Source organism: Peromyscus californicus, unplaced genomic scaffold, assembly GCF_007827085.1.
Source record: "Peromyscus californicus insignis strain IS unplaced genomic scaffold, ASM782708v3 Scaffold_22__1_contigs__length_63687245, whole genome shotgun sequence".
In the NCBI taxonomy this organism is placed as follows: Eukaryota; Metazoa; Chordata; class Mammalia; order Rodentia; family Cricetidae; genus Peromyscus; species Peromyscus californicus.
The window spans coordinates 44150305-44167415 of NW_026294525.1; positions in this window are offsets into that span (position 1 = coordinate 44150305).

Consider the following 17111-nt stretch of genomic DNA (forward strand, 5'->3'; position numbering starts at 1 on the left):
TGAGATAGGGAAGTAACCCTAAACTTCCATCCCCAACCAAGAGGCTATCTCCAATGATAACTACTCACAAAGGAATACTTAGTTCCTCCAAGGGACTCACACTGGGTATACGAATCACACTTAAGGGCAGGCCCTACACCCTCAGTAGGTGACCAACACGAAACAAAGTCAAATGTATTTTTGGAGAGTTTTTTTATCTCATAATTTTGGGCCATTTTTTATATTACTTTTCTTTTGCTCAAATGTTTTGGCTTCCAGTTTTGTTTTTGTGGGTCTTGTTTGTGTCTCTGCATGTGTGTGCATGTCTTGTGCTTTTTTATTTCTTCTGTTTGTTTGTTTGAATGTTCCTTTTGTTTTAGTCTTTTTCTTTTTTTTTTTTAATTTACCTATTTGTTTTCTTCAGTGAGAGAGAAAGAAGGCTGAATTTGGAAGAGTGGGAGGAGGACAGGATCTGGGTGGGGATAAGGGAGGGGAAATTGTGATCAGAATATATTGAAAATACATATTTTCAAATTTTAAAAAGTGTAGAATATATATATGTATATATACATATATATGTATGTATATGTATGTGTGTGTGTGTATATATATATATATATATATATATATACATATATATATATATATATATATGGCAGCCCCATGGATGCCATCAGGAAGAGGCTGACAGGGATCAATCATGAATAACAAGCAAACTTCTAACAGGAGGCCAAGGACCACTACACCCTGGCGGTAGGTAAACTAGGCAGCGGTAGAGTCATTATCTCCCTGTAGGGCAAGCCTTTGTGAGCCGCTCCAGCACCTGCCTGGAGCATGTAGCAATGGAAGACTCGCTCCTGCCTGTTGTTGGCTGCCCCTTTCCTGTCCGACTGAGGGGCTGAGGAGATCCCAGCACTGGGAGACCTATCCCTTTACCCCAGTTGCCAAATATCTGCCCCACCCCCTGGGCCATCCTCCTGCCTCCATCCCTGATGGTTCTGGCCTTTCCAAACTGCTTTTGATCCTCTGATTCCTCTTGGATTGAAGCAGACCAAGTCTCTCCTCTGGCATCCAGTTTGGGGAGGAGCCTGAATTTTATTATGACGCCCCCTCCTCCCCTTCCCAATGTCTAACAACTTCTAACTGCAATGTGTAAAAGGAAGGTTGTGGAAATGACCCTCCCCTGGCCAGCTTCTTACCCCTCCCCCTTTTCCCTTGACCTTGGCCAATCAGGAAAGCGAGAATAGTAAGAGACTGTCAAATTTAAAAATAAAAGTTAGTGGAATCTGTGTGGCTTACCTTCTCCACCCCCTTAGCTTTCTCTCCTAAATGAGTGAGGCTTGTTTTGGTTTTTCCATTCCATTTCCTTGTCTATTTTTGCCACACTATTTCTAGCCTTTTAATGGCAACCCAAGCTTTTTAACACGCTTCTTTTAAAAACTCCTGTTAATCAATAGCTTCCTTCCTGTCCTAAATAAAAGCATTAGATAATATTAACTCTTCACCTCCACATACTATACAAGCTGTGTAGTATTTAATTTTACCTTACTTTTCGTCCACAAATAAAATAGTTGTGATTTAGCCAACATATGTCTATACATGGCCCCATATTTAGCAATAGTCTGCTTCCTATGCCCTGTATCACGGGCCTTCCAATTGTGATCATTTTACCTTGCCTCATGGTGAGTAGAAACTTCAAAGTTCCTCTTTATGAAGATCATTTAAGGAAAACTCTCCATTTTTGTTGGTTTGAAGCCACTGGTATGCCAGTCACCCAGGGGTACCACCAACCTGGAAACACTTTAAATTATGTTTTATACACACACACACACACACACACACACACACACACACACACACATACACACACACACATACACGGGGGGGGGGGGGGGGGGGGGGGGGGGGGGGGGGGGATTTAGGCCACATGGGCATCTTGAGTTCAGAATATCAGCCACAGGAAAGAGTATCAGGCTGTGAAATCTCCGGAGAGTTCTTAGCTGGCCACTGGGTTCTTTGCAGGGGTTCTTGCTTCTTGTCCCCTGAGACTCAGAGTCCAGCCCTTTGCACGCTTGCTTGGTGGAAATGCCCGATGGATTTGTGTTCTAGTTCCTGCTTTCCGCTCATTTTGTGGGGCTTACCATCTCCTTGCTCTCCTGTCTGAGAAACACCACACGAGGAGAGAAATGTTTTAAACCGCTTATACAATGCCTCAGGGTGGCAAATAGGAAAGCTGTTGGGGGTGACTTACCTACATTGTTACCAGGAGCAGAAATGTACATCTTCCATTTTCAAATCAATTAAGATCATCACAAACTAGTAAAACAACCTAGAAGAAATAAAACTTACTTGAAAAGGGCTGTGTGGAAACTGGACCGTAGGAGGCAATTGGCAACTCCCAACTAACAAAGGTTATTTGTGTGCCAAGTGCTTTACCAAGATTTTCCTTATAAAGACATGCCTCCTCCAGGGAATTTACTAATTCTCAAACCTCTAATGAGACTATCACTCACTGGCCACACAAAACACCCTCAATTGAGAACAAACGAGAAGGATCAAAGGAAATTTACTGTTCCCCGGTTTCTCACGTCAACAAGAAGTCCCAGGCCAGCAATGTTTACGAGTGACTTCTATTTTGACTGTGTTCAAGTTGGTTGGTTGTGCCGTGATATTTTCAGCTCTAAGCATTGACTGAAATGGAAGCAGCATTCTGGGAACATGTGCGTCCCAGGGCAACCCACTCTTTAAATTCCTCCTCACCTAGGGAAAGGTTCGTTGAAATCTAAGGCTCCCCAAAGACGTAACTTAAATCAAGGTTAATAAAGAGATTTTGCCTCTAGTGTTAACTTCCAATGAAGTTACTTCAAACACTTAGGCCCATGTATTGGAAGGATGATGGGCCAGTGCCCCCATTTATCTCTAGCCCATTAAAGGTTTCCCTCATAGGTAGTGTAGGCAAAACAAAGGCAGGAAGTGGCTAATGGTGTAAGTAAACAGGAGGTTGAGTAGATAAGAGAAGAAAACAGAAGGAAATGAAAGTGATATAATTTTAACTGTCTCTTTAAAATCGGAAGTTTAGTGTGCAGGAATTATTGAGAGGGGCATCCAGGCATCTGCCACAGCACCAGAGGACAGCTGTAATAGTCTCATGGAGTTGGAGCCATATCCCAACCTTTAACAAAAGCACTTGCCCACTAGCCAAGTCCACTGAGCAGGGATTACCCCCATTTCCTGCAAATAGCATCTTCAACTGTATTACATCTGCAGCCACCAGCTAATAGGGGAGAAATGCCCAGAATTCTGGAGGGATGGGTGACCGAGTTATTTTACAATTTTTTGGACCTGTCTCACGACATAAATTCATTCTTTATTGTGAAAGCAATGACATGTTCTGGTAATCAGCACCATTGAAGCCTATGTAGAATTCAGCATTTGTTATTTCAAAGCAGAAATAAATAGCTAAAATGTTTGTGGGTACCAAAGGCTAATTATTTTCATATTGATGATGATGTGTGATTATGCAAGAAAGGAAGCATCATCAAGTTAGCCAGAATTGTATTCATCTGCAGAGTTTACTTGGAAGATTTAAATATAGAAATATCTATATTGCTGCTCTCCATAATATAGCCTGTCTTCTAAATGCTGTCTCAATGGGCTTTAAGGAACATCTTTATCCATTTAACTGTCTGTCCTAATTTGGTTTCTGACACTGTGATAAAACTTGACCAAAACCAAGCTAGGCGCAAAGGGGTTTATTTCGCTTTCTGGTTACAGTGCAACATGCAAAGCCAAAGCAGGAACCTGAAGGCAGGAACTGAAGCAGAGACTACAGAGGAACACTACTTCCTGGCTTGCTCCCCATATCTTGCTCAGTTCACTTTCTTATACAACCAATGACCATCTGTCAGTGGTGGCACCACCCACAGTGGGCTGAGCCCTTCATGAATCAATCACTCATCAATAAAACGTCCCACTGAATTGCCTGTAGGCCACTCTGATGGAGGAAATTCCTCAGTTACCTCTTCCCAGATGGCTCTAGTTCGTGTCAAGTTGACAAAAACTGTCCAGCACACTGCCCTTGCCTCATCTTCTGATCCTCTACTGTTTTACCGAGTAAAATGTGTTCTAGCACAAAGCACAATTCGGAATTGCATATCATGGTCCAGTAGATTTGCCTATCAAAGAGCTCTCCCCACATTGCAATCAAACCTTTGGAGAAACAGTAAAGAAGGATGCTGATTTTTATAAGTTTGCCAGCATTCCTTAGGCAAAAGCCTGAAGGGGTAGCCTGGTACCCTCACTTAGCAGGGTCTGTTGAGACTTCTGGGCCTTACAACGTTTTTTTAAATTATTGTTTAATGTGATTAATTCAGAGTAATCTGTTGTTATAAATTCTTTAAGTCTGACTAGATCTGAATCTTTATGTCAGTCTTTAGTGAGTGAAGTAAATGCACTAGGCATTCCCTTGCATCTTTGATTTCTAAAATACAGTGGTATCAAGAAATATCATTCTGAGCATGAGATTTTCCAAATATGCAGTTGAGGTGGACATGGACTCTGGAGAGAGAAGAGCATTGTTTTGAGTTTTGTTTATTTATTGTTTCTTTAAGAACTCAGAAGAATGTCTATTACCTGCTGGAAGTAGATAAAGGACAGGAGTGATTTCCAATGCCAACCTCAAACAAGGGAAGAATGGTGGTTTAATCTGGGGAACCTGTAAATACTCATATAGTAAAGCACTTTTGGGGAAAGCACATTGCTGAGCATGCTCAGGCAGGAACTATGTTCTTAAGCATGCTCAGTTTAAGAGGGAAAGAAGTCACTTGAACTTGGGGGCATGCTTAGTCCAAGTCTATGGAGCACATGAAAGGCTACAACACCATGAAAAAGAACCCATTTGGATATGTCCAGAGCAAATCAGAATGAAGACCAATAGGAGTGCTTCTGAGGATACCCAGTTTGTATTATAAAAACAGTAGACAGGAACACCTCTAAGCATGTTTAGCTTTCTCTAAGAAGTTTATGTTGGGTAAAGGAAAGGACATTTGGAGGCTGCATCTGCTTACGAGTCTGCTCACAAAGGTACCTGTGTAGCTTAGCAGCTAACGGATCCTGTTCATTTTCCACCTTCTGGAGGGAGGCAGCTGTCACTAGCACCCCACAGCTTGTGACTGGGCCAATCCAACCTCTCTGGCTATCTTCACACAGCCTTATCAATCCATCCATCTACATTCAAACCATGGGTTCAGAGACCTCTTACAAAGACAGGCTCATATCATAGGTTGTGGTGATATTTTTGTGTGTGATCTAGCAAATAAAGCTTGCTTGAAGATCAGAGGGCAAAGTCAGCCACTAGTTAGCCACAGAGGCCAGGCAGTGGTGGCACACACCTTTAATCCCAGCACTAGGGAGGCTGAGACAGGAAGTGATATGGCTGGGCAGAGAGAGGAATATAAGGCAGGAAGAGAGAGGAGCTCAGAGCCCTTTCAACTGAGGATTTCTTAGAGGTAAGAACTAGTGGCTGGCTGCTCTGCTTCTCTGAACTTTCAACTTTCACTCTGATATCTGACTCCAGATCATAAGTTCCTACGTTTCTATAGTGCTATGTTGGAAGACATTGCTGGCTGGTAGAGGTTGCAGTCTACCATAGCCTGGCAGCTTTCTCTAAGCTTGGCAATATGGAATCTCTCTCCTTCCCCAGCAAAGCTTCCTGCTCTCTACCTGCCTTTATCTGGAGGATGTCTCTAGGCTCAGGATGCCTGACTTATCTCAAGGGTGACCCTTGACACAGTTACCTGCAAATGCTCTTCCCCTGATGACCCATAATTAGTCAAGTGTTCTAGACATTTTCATAGGACCCTAGGGCCACATACAAAGTTTTGAGATAGGAGCATGCCACTTAATGCAAATTAGGGTGTGTTCCCAAGCTCCTCAATTCTAGATATTCCTCATACTCCAGAATAAATTTGAACTGATTCATTGAAGTCTGTCTCCCAGAGTGCTGTCTCTGCTCATGCTCATGGGCTGAGTACAAAGCTCACTGTCACTGCTACTGCCTCTTGCCCTGGTGGCCAACAGGTGGAGAGGGAAAGAGGACCCACACACACACAGTACTACATGTTTTATACATGGAGATAGTCCATTGTTTCTTAAATTAGATTATGAACTAGTTTCTTCTTAACTAGATAGTATATATACAAATTATTTATTTATTTCACATTATATATAACACAGAAATACTCTCATGAAATTTGTATTATCAAACAAACTTTCCTACAAATCAGTATCTCCATTTTTTCTGCCTTTTACAGGAGTTGGATATGTTAAGTATTACCATGTGACAATCCTGTGGCCTTTTTTCATCATGTAATTCCAGTACTTGTCTCTGGGCCAGTTTGCCAGATGTATCTGACACGAAGGAAACATCTGTGTCCCATGGCAGCTGGATTGAGGGCATTTATTTCTGTTCCCTGCCTATGACACTACAGAACTCACCGGATCTTTTGTGAAATGCTCATTTCAGAAATAACAGCCCATTTTCCAAGTTAGGGGCTCCCTAAAATTTTATTTGTGGAGCCAGAAGAGTTCCTCAAAAGACAGTTTTGGATTTTTCTCTGTCTGAGTAAATCACATGGATTCTATTTAATAGTTGGGGTTGCTCAATTGGGGAAAAACACATGACTCATATTCCAAATACTGACAGTCTCCAGGTGTTCCTGGTTACACTGAACCAGTGAGTATTTGTTCTCACATCCTGCTCCATGAAGTTAAAACGATCAGTTGATTCAATCCTTGTTGGGCTTCCCACTTACCTGGTAGGGTGGGTTTTTAGCAAGAGCAAAGAGCCAATGTTTATAATAGGGAACCCCCCGGCTCACCCCCAAAGCTGTAGGTGTTACAGACCAAGATCACCAAGAAATCCATGTATTTTCACAACCCTTTCTGTTTAATTTTGTCTATAAACACAAAACGTCCCTAAAAATAGTTAACTTTTAATGAGAATATGTTATAAAACACAAAGTGCTCTGTAGCTATGGTTTTCCTGCCTGGCCCACAGTTAGGACAAATTTCTCTCACCTGCCAGTCCCACAGCTGCTCAGACCCAACCAAGTAAACACAGAGACTTATATTGGTTACAAACTGTATGGCCATGGCAGGCTTCTTGCTAACTGTTCTTATAGCTTAAATTAATCCATTTCCATTAATCTATACCTTGCCACATGGCTCGTGGCTTACCGGCATCTTCACATGCTGTTTGTCATCGTGGCAGCTGGCAGTGTCTCTGACTCAGCCTTCCACTTCCCAGCTTTATTCTCCTCCTTGTCCCGCCTACACTTCCTGCCTGGCCAATGGCCAATCAGTGTTTTATTTATTGACTAATTAGCAACATATTTGCCATACAGAACATCCCACAGCAGTGCTCTTCCAGTGTTTCTGGAGGTCTGCCCACTTTAAGAACCCCTGGGAACTTCTCTGACAAATAAATCTTGTTGGCTGCACATTCTAGTCCCTCTGGCTCCCTCTAGTGGAGCAGAATAAAAGGCACTTTCTGTACTTTGAACCATTCCGTGAGAAATCAGATTAAAACACAAAAAACCAGGAGGCATTCCAAAAACAACATTGCGCCTTCCTGAAAAATCACTCTAGACCCGGAATTGGTGGGACAGCCTCACCTGTCTGCTTTCGAGGTAGGCACTAGGAATGTGAGCCCGAGACAGAACAGTCCTGGCTGTCACAGCTCTGCAGATTGCTGTCTGCCGTGCCTCGGGTTCACACCAGTAATTGTTCTTTCTGAACATGGAGCAAACAAGGTCTTAAAACATATTGCGTTTTATGTTGGACTCATATCATTGTCTGTACTCATTTCATCTTCCACAGAGAGGAGAAATGGAAAAGAAATTGAATCTGGTTGAATATTCCCTGTGTTCAGGTCAGATAATCTTATGTTGTGAAAATTCTAGCAATGCCACAGTAGAGGGTTGAATTTATGGGAACTGTGGGAGCCCACAAAGGTTTCCTAGTGAGATCTGAGCTTGCTTTACACAGCAGAGCTGCCTTAGGGGATGGCTTGACCACGTGTGTGGTTACCAAGTGTTTGGGATGGTCTGCACTTGGCTGTGCTAGGGGAGGTCTTTTGCTCCACCCCTTGGCATTCCTTTAAAAGCCCTTTAGTAGAGACAGAAGGGGCTGGTGGGTTTTGACCCAGACCCTCCCGGGACTATCCTGGGTTTCTGTCTGTCTCTTTTCTCTATATTTCTATCTAAATCTCTTATCCCTCACTCTTGAAGAGTCCATGGGATACATAAATGTGGGAGCTGGTCTCCCACAGGGATGACTGCCCATGTTCCTTGCCTGCCTTACTCCTGGGCCTGAAATCATTCAGCAATCTTCTGTGGGGGAGCCTTGATCAGAACATGGAGTGCACTCAGGAGTCAGGGCCAACCCTTCTATCACAGAGGTTGGCAGCTCAGGGCTGCCTGAGGAGGAAGCATCAGCCTAGTGCCCCGGAGTGATTTCCATGGGCTGTGGAAGGTCGGCCATGAGGGTTCCAGTTAAAGTCCTTCATTAGCAGAGAAGGAAACCAGACACTGGAATCCAGATGTTTTGTTTGAGGAGTTTATTCCCAGTGGGCCAGTCCATCCCAGAGGAGTGAGTATTCTAGTGTGATACAACTGACAGACCCTGAGAATGGAGAAGCAGCGAACAGCACCAAGGGACGACTGTGTATTCAAGACGCGGCCACATTCAGTGCTGCGCACCTGTAACAGGAGAGGTGTGCGTTGCCACCGGTGCCCACGGCCGATTCTAGTCTCGGCGTCTCTTTCTGGTCTGCCTTCTCTCTGTGACCACAGGCAGCACTCTGGCTCTGGCCTTTGGACAGTTTCTTTGCTGCTAAAGCAAACGCCTTCCTCACTATGTTTCCCAGACTACAGTGAGGGTAACAGTTTTAATCCCGCAAGTCACTCGAACTTGAGATTTTTCAGGAGGCAGAGGGATGGCTCAGTTGGTAAAGTGCCACCCACACAAGTACAAGGACCTAAGTTTGGATCCCCAACACTCCCATAAAGCCAGTAATGCCAGTACTGAGGGAGAAGGGCAGAGGCAGACAATTCCCTCAGGCTCATTGACCAACCACTCTAGTCAATCCATGAGCTCCACAGTCAGTAAAAAACTGTCTCAATATCAAGATAGAGAGCACTTGAGGAAGATACCTGACATCACCTTCCAGCCTACATACACATACATACACACACACACACACATACACATATGCACATACATACACATACACACACATGCACATATGCAAACATACAGACACACATACACATACACGTACACACATGCACATACATACACACTCATACACACACACATATACAAACATACACACACACATACACACACACACACAAAAAAAACCCTCAACTATCTCCTGCCAGTTATGGGTACAAAGTCATAGATCCATAGTTTATATGTATAGTGAAATACACACTATAGTTTATATGTAAGATGAAGTGAATGATTTTACTGGTATATCCTTCTGTACTTATAGCTTGCTCTTCAATGAATGAAGAATAAATGAAGTCTAAAGGAAATGGTAACGTTTATATATTAATAACAATATAATAATAAATAATAATGTATGTCATTGTACTTGCTTTAAAAACAGTAATTATTGCCAGGCGGTAGTGGCACGTAACTTTAATCTTAGCACTTGAGTTGGGCGGGCGGGGGGGGGGGGGGCAGGTGAATCTCTGAGTTCAAGGCCAAACTGGTCTATAGAATGAGTTCCAAGATAGCCAGGGCTACCCAGAGAAACCCTGTCTGGAAACAAACAAAAACAGTAATAATGCCTGTGTTGGTGACTGATTAGTGAACCCAGCTCATCACAGACTAGATTTATAAGCAAATTTTCTGAAGACATAGCATAAGCAAGCTATTCGTGCAACTGCTTGGTATGAGTTAAAATGTCTGAATGTCAAGATCCAGGAACATTTATGAAAATAATTTATGGGGTCAGAATGTAACAGTTGGTAGAGTGCCTGCTCAGCATTTGTGAGGCCCTAAGTTTGACCCCCAGCACTTCTTAAACTACCAATGGGGCACACCCCTGTACTCCTAGCCCTTGGGAAATGGAGACAGGAAGATCAGAAGTTCAAGGTCACCTTCAGCTACATAGCAAGTTCAAGGGCACACTGGGATACATGAGGCCTTGCAAAATAAAATATAAATTATAAAAAGAATGATTTACAGATTTTTTTTAAAGAATAGGAAAATCTGCTTAATTACAATGAATGTTTGTATTGTTTTGTTTTGTAATTAAACAGGATTTCTAAAGAGGTATGCACCACTGGAACTTTATGTGGAATTAGATAGATACTCACACATGCCTCTTCCTGGAGCCACAGGCTTATCATTTTCATCAGATTCATAACCACAAGAAAGCTAAATCCAATTACGCTGTGAAGTTTCTCTGGCTGTAACCATTTGGAATATACAAATTAATAATGGTCACCAAAAATACTTTTAAGACATAAGATAAAATGAACCATTAGGGGTTTACTTTGAGGTCTTAGTTGGGCTATTAGTTTGTTCATGACATAACATCTCTTCAAATATTATTAGACTTGCCAGATAGAAAAAAAGACCTCTGTTATGAGTTTAACTTCTCTCTTACATACGTCATCATTTAGATGAACGCTTGTAAGCAATGATTTCAGCATGGCTCATTTTACTTGCCATAAAACCATCATCATTTTAACGGAGTAGGAGAAGGCTTTCATACCCCCAGGTAAAATTTTACAAATAAATGTAGGTTTTTAAATGATAATTACACTGAGTGGCATAACGTTAAAGCCAATGGGTTAGTTGCAATCGTTACTACCTTGATTTAAATACGCCGCCACAACTTTCGACATAGCCTGATTTCTAAAAAACTGCCTAAAATACTGCCAGTCAGTAGAAGCTGTTGAGCTTACAAGATGAACTTTGATGCTGTAAAGGTCTTTGCGTAGTTCACGTACGGAAGACATCTTTAACATGGCTGCTAAGCACAGGAATGAGCTTAGTACTGCTGGGATTTAAGTGGTCCTGGGTCAGCAAATTAATCCAAATGAAGTGGGGAGATAAAAATCCTCTCAACTAAACAATTTCTTTGGCTGTCAACTTCATTTTTATAAAAGCCTATTAACTAACACAGAGATTATATTTCCCCGTTAAAAAGAGTTCAATGAAAACCATCATTTCCAAGACCAATGTCATGGCTAGAAATATGAGGTTGTATAAAAGTGCCTACGTAGGTGGTAGGTATACCCTGTATTTTGAGGCTGCTATAGATCAGATTCTGGTGATTCCCCCAAGGTCACTGTGCTGGATGCCTGGTCCCTACTTGTGGCTCTGTGGCGAGGTGCTGGAGTCATTAGGAAATAAGGGTGTAGGGAAGGCCTTAGGGAAGTTGGGAGCATAACTCTGAAAAGGACTGTATGGCTCATGTCTCATCCTTTGTTTCTCTTTTTGATATCTTAATCATAAGATGGGAAGTCTTCTGTTCAACCTTGTGCTCCCAGAATGTGCTGCCACATGTCCAAGGTAACAGGGCCAACCTATTTCAGACATGATCTCAAAAACCATGACCCAAGATAAACTTTCCACTACCTACACTCATTTTCTCAAGTTTTGCCACAGAAACAGTAACACACACTGAGCTGTACTTTGTAAATGCTGGTTTCTGGAGATTGAGATGAATCTGCATGTTACTGTGATGTGATTCCCTTGCAAGCACAACCATGTGGATGGAGAGGTGGCATCAAAAATGGGGAGTTGGGGTACACCTGGAGTGTAGAGTGCTAACCCGGCATTCACAGGGCCCTAGTTCCATTCTAGAACGTCAGTGAAAAGCATCTCTATTGTAGACGAAGTTCTAAACAGTAAATAAGAAACACAGAGCCAAATACAGAGGTAATAGCCAAAGAGATCAGAGCGAATAGCCACAACTACCTTATCTTACCACCACACAGTAGCTTCCACAGAGAGACCTTCTTCCCGTCTAACCTGTGTTTTTATTGCCTTTCTCTTCTGCCTTCTCATTGACTCTAAACCCAACCACATGACTTCCTTGTGTCACTGCCTGTCTATACAGACCTCCAGGTCTCTATGGTTGGTACTGGGATTAAAGGCTCATGTCACCACCCTTGGCTGTGTCCTTGACCACACAGAGACTCTGCCTGTCACGTGATCAGATTAAGGGCATATGTTACTACTGCCTGACTTCTGTTTTCTGGCTCACTATGTGACCTCTGATCTCCAGGCAAACTTTATTTATTAACATACAAATAAAATCACATTTCAGCACAATTAAAATATCACCACACTCTATGGTTTGAACAGTGTGCATAGCAATCAAGCTGTTGACATCAACAGCGGAATTCTGAAAGGTGAGCTCCCTCTCACTGGCTGTACAATAATTGAATTCCCAGCAACGCTTTTATGCAAGTCAGGCCCTTTGGAGTCTTTTTCAGGCTTCTGTATGGCCAAGAAGATAGCAAGTTCAGGAGCCTGGATGATTGCGCCTCTGGTGGATCTAGAAAGATGGAGAGACCAGACAGAAAGAACAATAGACCCCTGGAATATGCTGTATTGCAGGGAACCATGGAGTTGGCTTGTCCTAGCTGCCTTGAGAGGCATGTGTCATAGGTTTTTCAAGTTAGAATGCAGAGTTTCTGGGGCATAATGTGCCTTCCATTTCCTGAGAGACTGATGCACTTCCTCGGGCAGTAAAGCGTTCAGGCCACTTTGTGTTTCTCTGTATGTTCCCTTAGTAGTCAAGGAAGCATGAAGGCTTGACAGGACAATTGGCCTTAGACATTAATCTTGGGTACCCTGTATGACTTGCAAGCTTCACTATATCCTGGCAACTACAACTGTATTGATCCTGGCAATTGCCATTATAGTCTGTTTCTGAAACAGGTATAAAAAGTCTGATTGCTCTCAATAACATTGTCACAGCCTCAGTTGTGCTGTGGCCCCTCCAACCTGGTCTGATTTCATTACTCTTGGCCGTATCCGGTGACCTTGGCTCAGTAAGTAAGTTCAGGGAGCTTACAGTATGTAAGTTCACACCTAGAAAAGAGCTACACTACAGTAGGCAAGTAATCTACTTAGAAAGTATTGGAAATACAGCTAGGCTTGTTGAGTGCTACTTCACTGTTGTGAGCAAGGCAGGGTCCAGCACTCCATGTGGCAGCTGAGGTCTTCATGCCTTTTTGAGAAATCATTTTGCCTTAGTCTCAATCCACTTAGCCTTCCAATCCATTTAAGTGATACAGTGGATGGTTAATTTACACTTAAATACTGAAGAATCACTTGACGGAAGGCCAATATCTCACAGGCCTGCACTAGAACGCTGGCACCGCTAAATAGTTATAAACTTCTACGTGCCACTCCAGATTTTCCCACATCACAGGGTTTTCTTAGTTTCTGGATCATGCACTTTCTAGGACTATTTCAAATGATTAGAGATGGCATTCGGACTGAAAATCACGTGCTAGTTGTATATTTAAAACTATTTTTAAAGCCGGGCGGGGGTGGTGCATGCCTTTAATCCCAGCACTGGGAGGCAGAAGCAGGCGGATCTCTGTGAGTTTGAGGCCAGCCTGAGCTACTAAGTGAGTTCCAGGAAAGGCGCAAAACTACACAGAGAAACCCTGTCTCAAAAAATCAAAAGAAAAAAAAAAACAACTATTTTTAAAAAATATTTTTCCATTAAAACTGTAGCATTTGGGGACTAGAGAGATGGCTCCCCAGCTAAAAACATATATGGCCTCTCCAGACAACCCAAGTTTGGTTCCCAGCACTCACATCAAGTGGTTCACAACTGCCTGGAATTCCAGCTCCAGAGGATATGGTACCCTCTTTTGGCCTCAGCAGGTACATGTGCATGGGTGCACACAACACACACACACATACAATTAAAAATAAAATAAATTTAATGTAACACTTTCTCCACTCTGCAATGAGATACCACTTCACATTCTAAGGTGGCAAAGATAGATAGAAAGGAAGATAGATAGATGATAGATAGATAGATAGATATGATAGATGATAAATAGAGATACAGATATACATCACATATGTGTACATGTGTGTTTGCCAGTATGATGGTTCATGCCTATAATCTACAGTACTAAACAGGCTCAGGCAAGAAGATTGCCATGAATTTGAAGCCAGCCTGGGTTACACAGTGGGTGAGTTGAGAGAGAGAGAGAGAGAGAGAGAGAGAGAGAGAGAGAGAGAGAGAGAGAGAGGAAAAGGAGGATGAAGAAGAAGAGGAGGAGGAAAAGGAGGAGGGGGGAGGAGGAGGAGGAGGAAGAGGGGGAGGAGGAGGAGGAGGAGGAGGAGGAGGAGGAGGAGGAGGAGGAGGAGGAAATCCAGATCCAGAGAACTTTGCATCCCCAGGCATTATCGGTGAGATTATAAATACTGCAGCCACTTTGGAAAACAGTTTGGAAACTCTTCAAAATGTTCCTACGGAGTTGCCATGCGACACACTGTTCTAGTCTCTGTCTGTTCTCAAGAGACTATCAAACCTGCGTCCATTTGAAGATAGTATTGATCATAGCAATGTAATAGCCCCAAAGTAGAAACAACCCGAATGGAAATCAAACTGATGAATGAATAAGCAAAGCAGAGTATACTGATGCAATGGAATGTTGTTTGACCGTGAAAAGAAATGAAGTATTGGCACATGATAAATCATGGATGAATCTTCCACAAATGTTACCTGAAAACATGACATACAAAAGACATATTATATAATCCTATTTCTATCAATTGTTTAGAATAGACAAATCCATAGAGAAAGAAATTAATGGCTGATAGAGTACAGAGTGTCTTTCTGTGGTGCTGAAATGTTCTGTAGTAGGAACTGGTAATGCTTACACAGCACTATGATTATACAAAAAAAAAGAAGAAAAAAGAAACACTAATTAATGAATTAAATTTTAATTTTAGTATACATAATTGCATTTACATGGTAGTTTATTCTTTTGTATTTTTAGATAGGGTCTCCCCTAGATGACCTGGAACTCCCTATGTAGACCAAGCTACCCTGGAACTCAGTGATCCACATGCCTCTATCTCCTGAGTGCTGGGATTAAAGGTGTGCACTACCACGCCTGACCCCACAAACTTATAGCATGTTGGAGAAATGCTGTAGTCTTTTTCAGTATCTTTTATAGTTGAGGTTACATTATGTTTATATATTTAAAGCTTCAAGATTGCATAATCTTATTACAAACACCAAAACATAAACTAAAGGGCTGTGCAAATACTCTCTTAAGATCATTTATCACAATAAAATTTTCTACTGAGAACTTAATACATGATGTGCATCGCTTTAAGCCCTTTACATATATCATCAAATTTAATCTAACAACTTTATAAAGTAGGTGATTTTAAGTTCATCTTTCACCTATATTAAATTAATTATCAAGGTTAAATTAATCTTATGGTTCATGAGTAATGAAGTCAGTTTCCAGTTTGTTACTACTTCAGAAGGAATTATCTTTGATTGATTGAAGACCACACTTCCTTTGCTTCTACAAAAGGTCTGGGCTTAATTAAGACCTTCAAGCTGTACCACCTGTGCTCCCAAAGATTGTCTGAAATGTTCAGAGAGCAAAGTCTGCTGCAGGATCTAAGTCACCTTTGGTGCCACCTAATGTGCTCTGTGTGACCAACCATGTAGACACTGCCTGGCAACATGTTACACGCCATTTACTGACAGCAGAAGTTGGAGGGCTTCCTGGGTTTCCAGAGATCCGGGTTAAACATTCCAAGAGTCCATTTCTTGCTCTCCTTTTCCCTTTTATACCAACTGATCCACAGCCGAATCTATCCCTCCCACCTCCTGGCCTTGGTTACAGTCTTTCTAGTCTCCTACCCAGACAATACCCACAGTAGTCTCCTATCTGATCATACCGGGTGATTCTACCTTGATGCCTTGACCAATTTTCCTGCAATCTATAAGAGCTACCTGACACTTCTAATAGGCAAATGTAATCGTATCTATGAGAATCTTCCTCTTTCCAAGGGATAAGTTGTAAATGTTTAGAATGGAATCTGGAACACTTACGACCTCATGTAACCTTAGCTATCCACCTGAAAACCCCATCCCCAAGTCTCATCACACCATGAGCAAGGCTTCAGCGTAGGAATTTGTCATTTGGAAAACACAGGAAGTTCACTTTCTCCTACCAAGCAACTCATTTCTGCTCTGGGCTGTGAGAGGTGTCAACCACACCCCCACGGGAGGCTGTGAAAACCAATGGCTGGTTGAGAAGCTCAGTGAGGGTAGAGGCTACACAGTGCCCTGTTTGTATTCTTTAGACCTGCAGGGTCTTCTGATAGAGGTAGACACTGAAAAAGAGAGAAATGAATGCATAAACCATCTCCAAATGAAAGAGCTTTATTAGCATCCAGAGAATGGAAGATTTCCACAGTATCACTGGCCTCAGAATCTCTCTCTGTGCATACATACTCCTCATCCTCAGTCTGAAGGTGAAGATTGCTTTCTTTCTTTTGCTAGAACATCTTTCCCAGCGCTTCTGCTCACCAGTGTTTATACATAGACCAAGCACTTGCGTGATGATTCCCATCACCGCCCTCCAAAACAATGTGTTTATGTAAATGAAGGTAGCCATGCAGGCAGATGTTCAGGGAAGTTCTCAGCTAGTCCAGTTTGGAATTTGGCCACACAAGGAGTCTCCATTGGCAAAATGAACACAAAGGGCGCAAACAGTGTTTGGTGTCTTAGTCTCGTACATACGGGCTCTAACGCAGCACATACAGAGGGCTTCTTCAGTTTTCAACCTATGATGGTATAAACTAACAGAAGGAAAACAGTCTTGTGTCAGTTTTCCACCAATTGTTAAATAAGAAACACAGAGCCAATGCAAAGATGAAAGCCCAAGAGGTCAGAGCAATAGCTAAGAGCTAAAAACCTTACCCTTCACTGCCGCTGCTGTCCTCCTCAGCAAGAGAGCTACTTCCTGTGTGTTTGTCCTTTTTATTGACTTTCTATTCTGCCTTCTCATTGGTTGTAAACCCAACCACATGACCTCCTCATCACT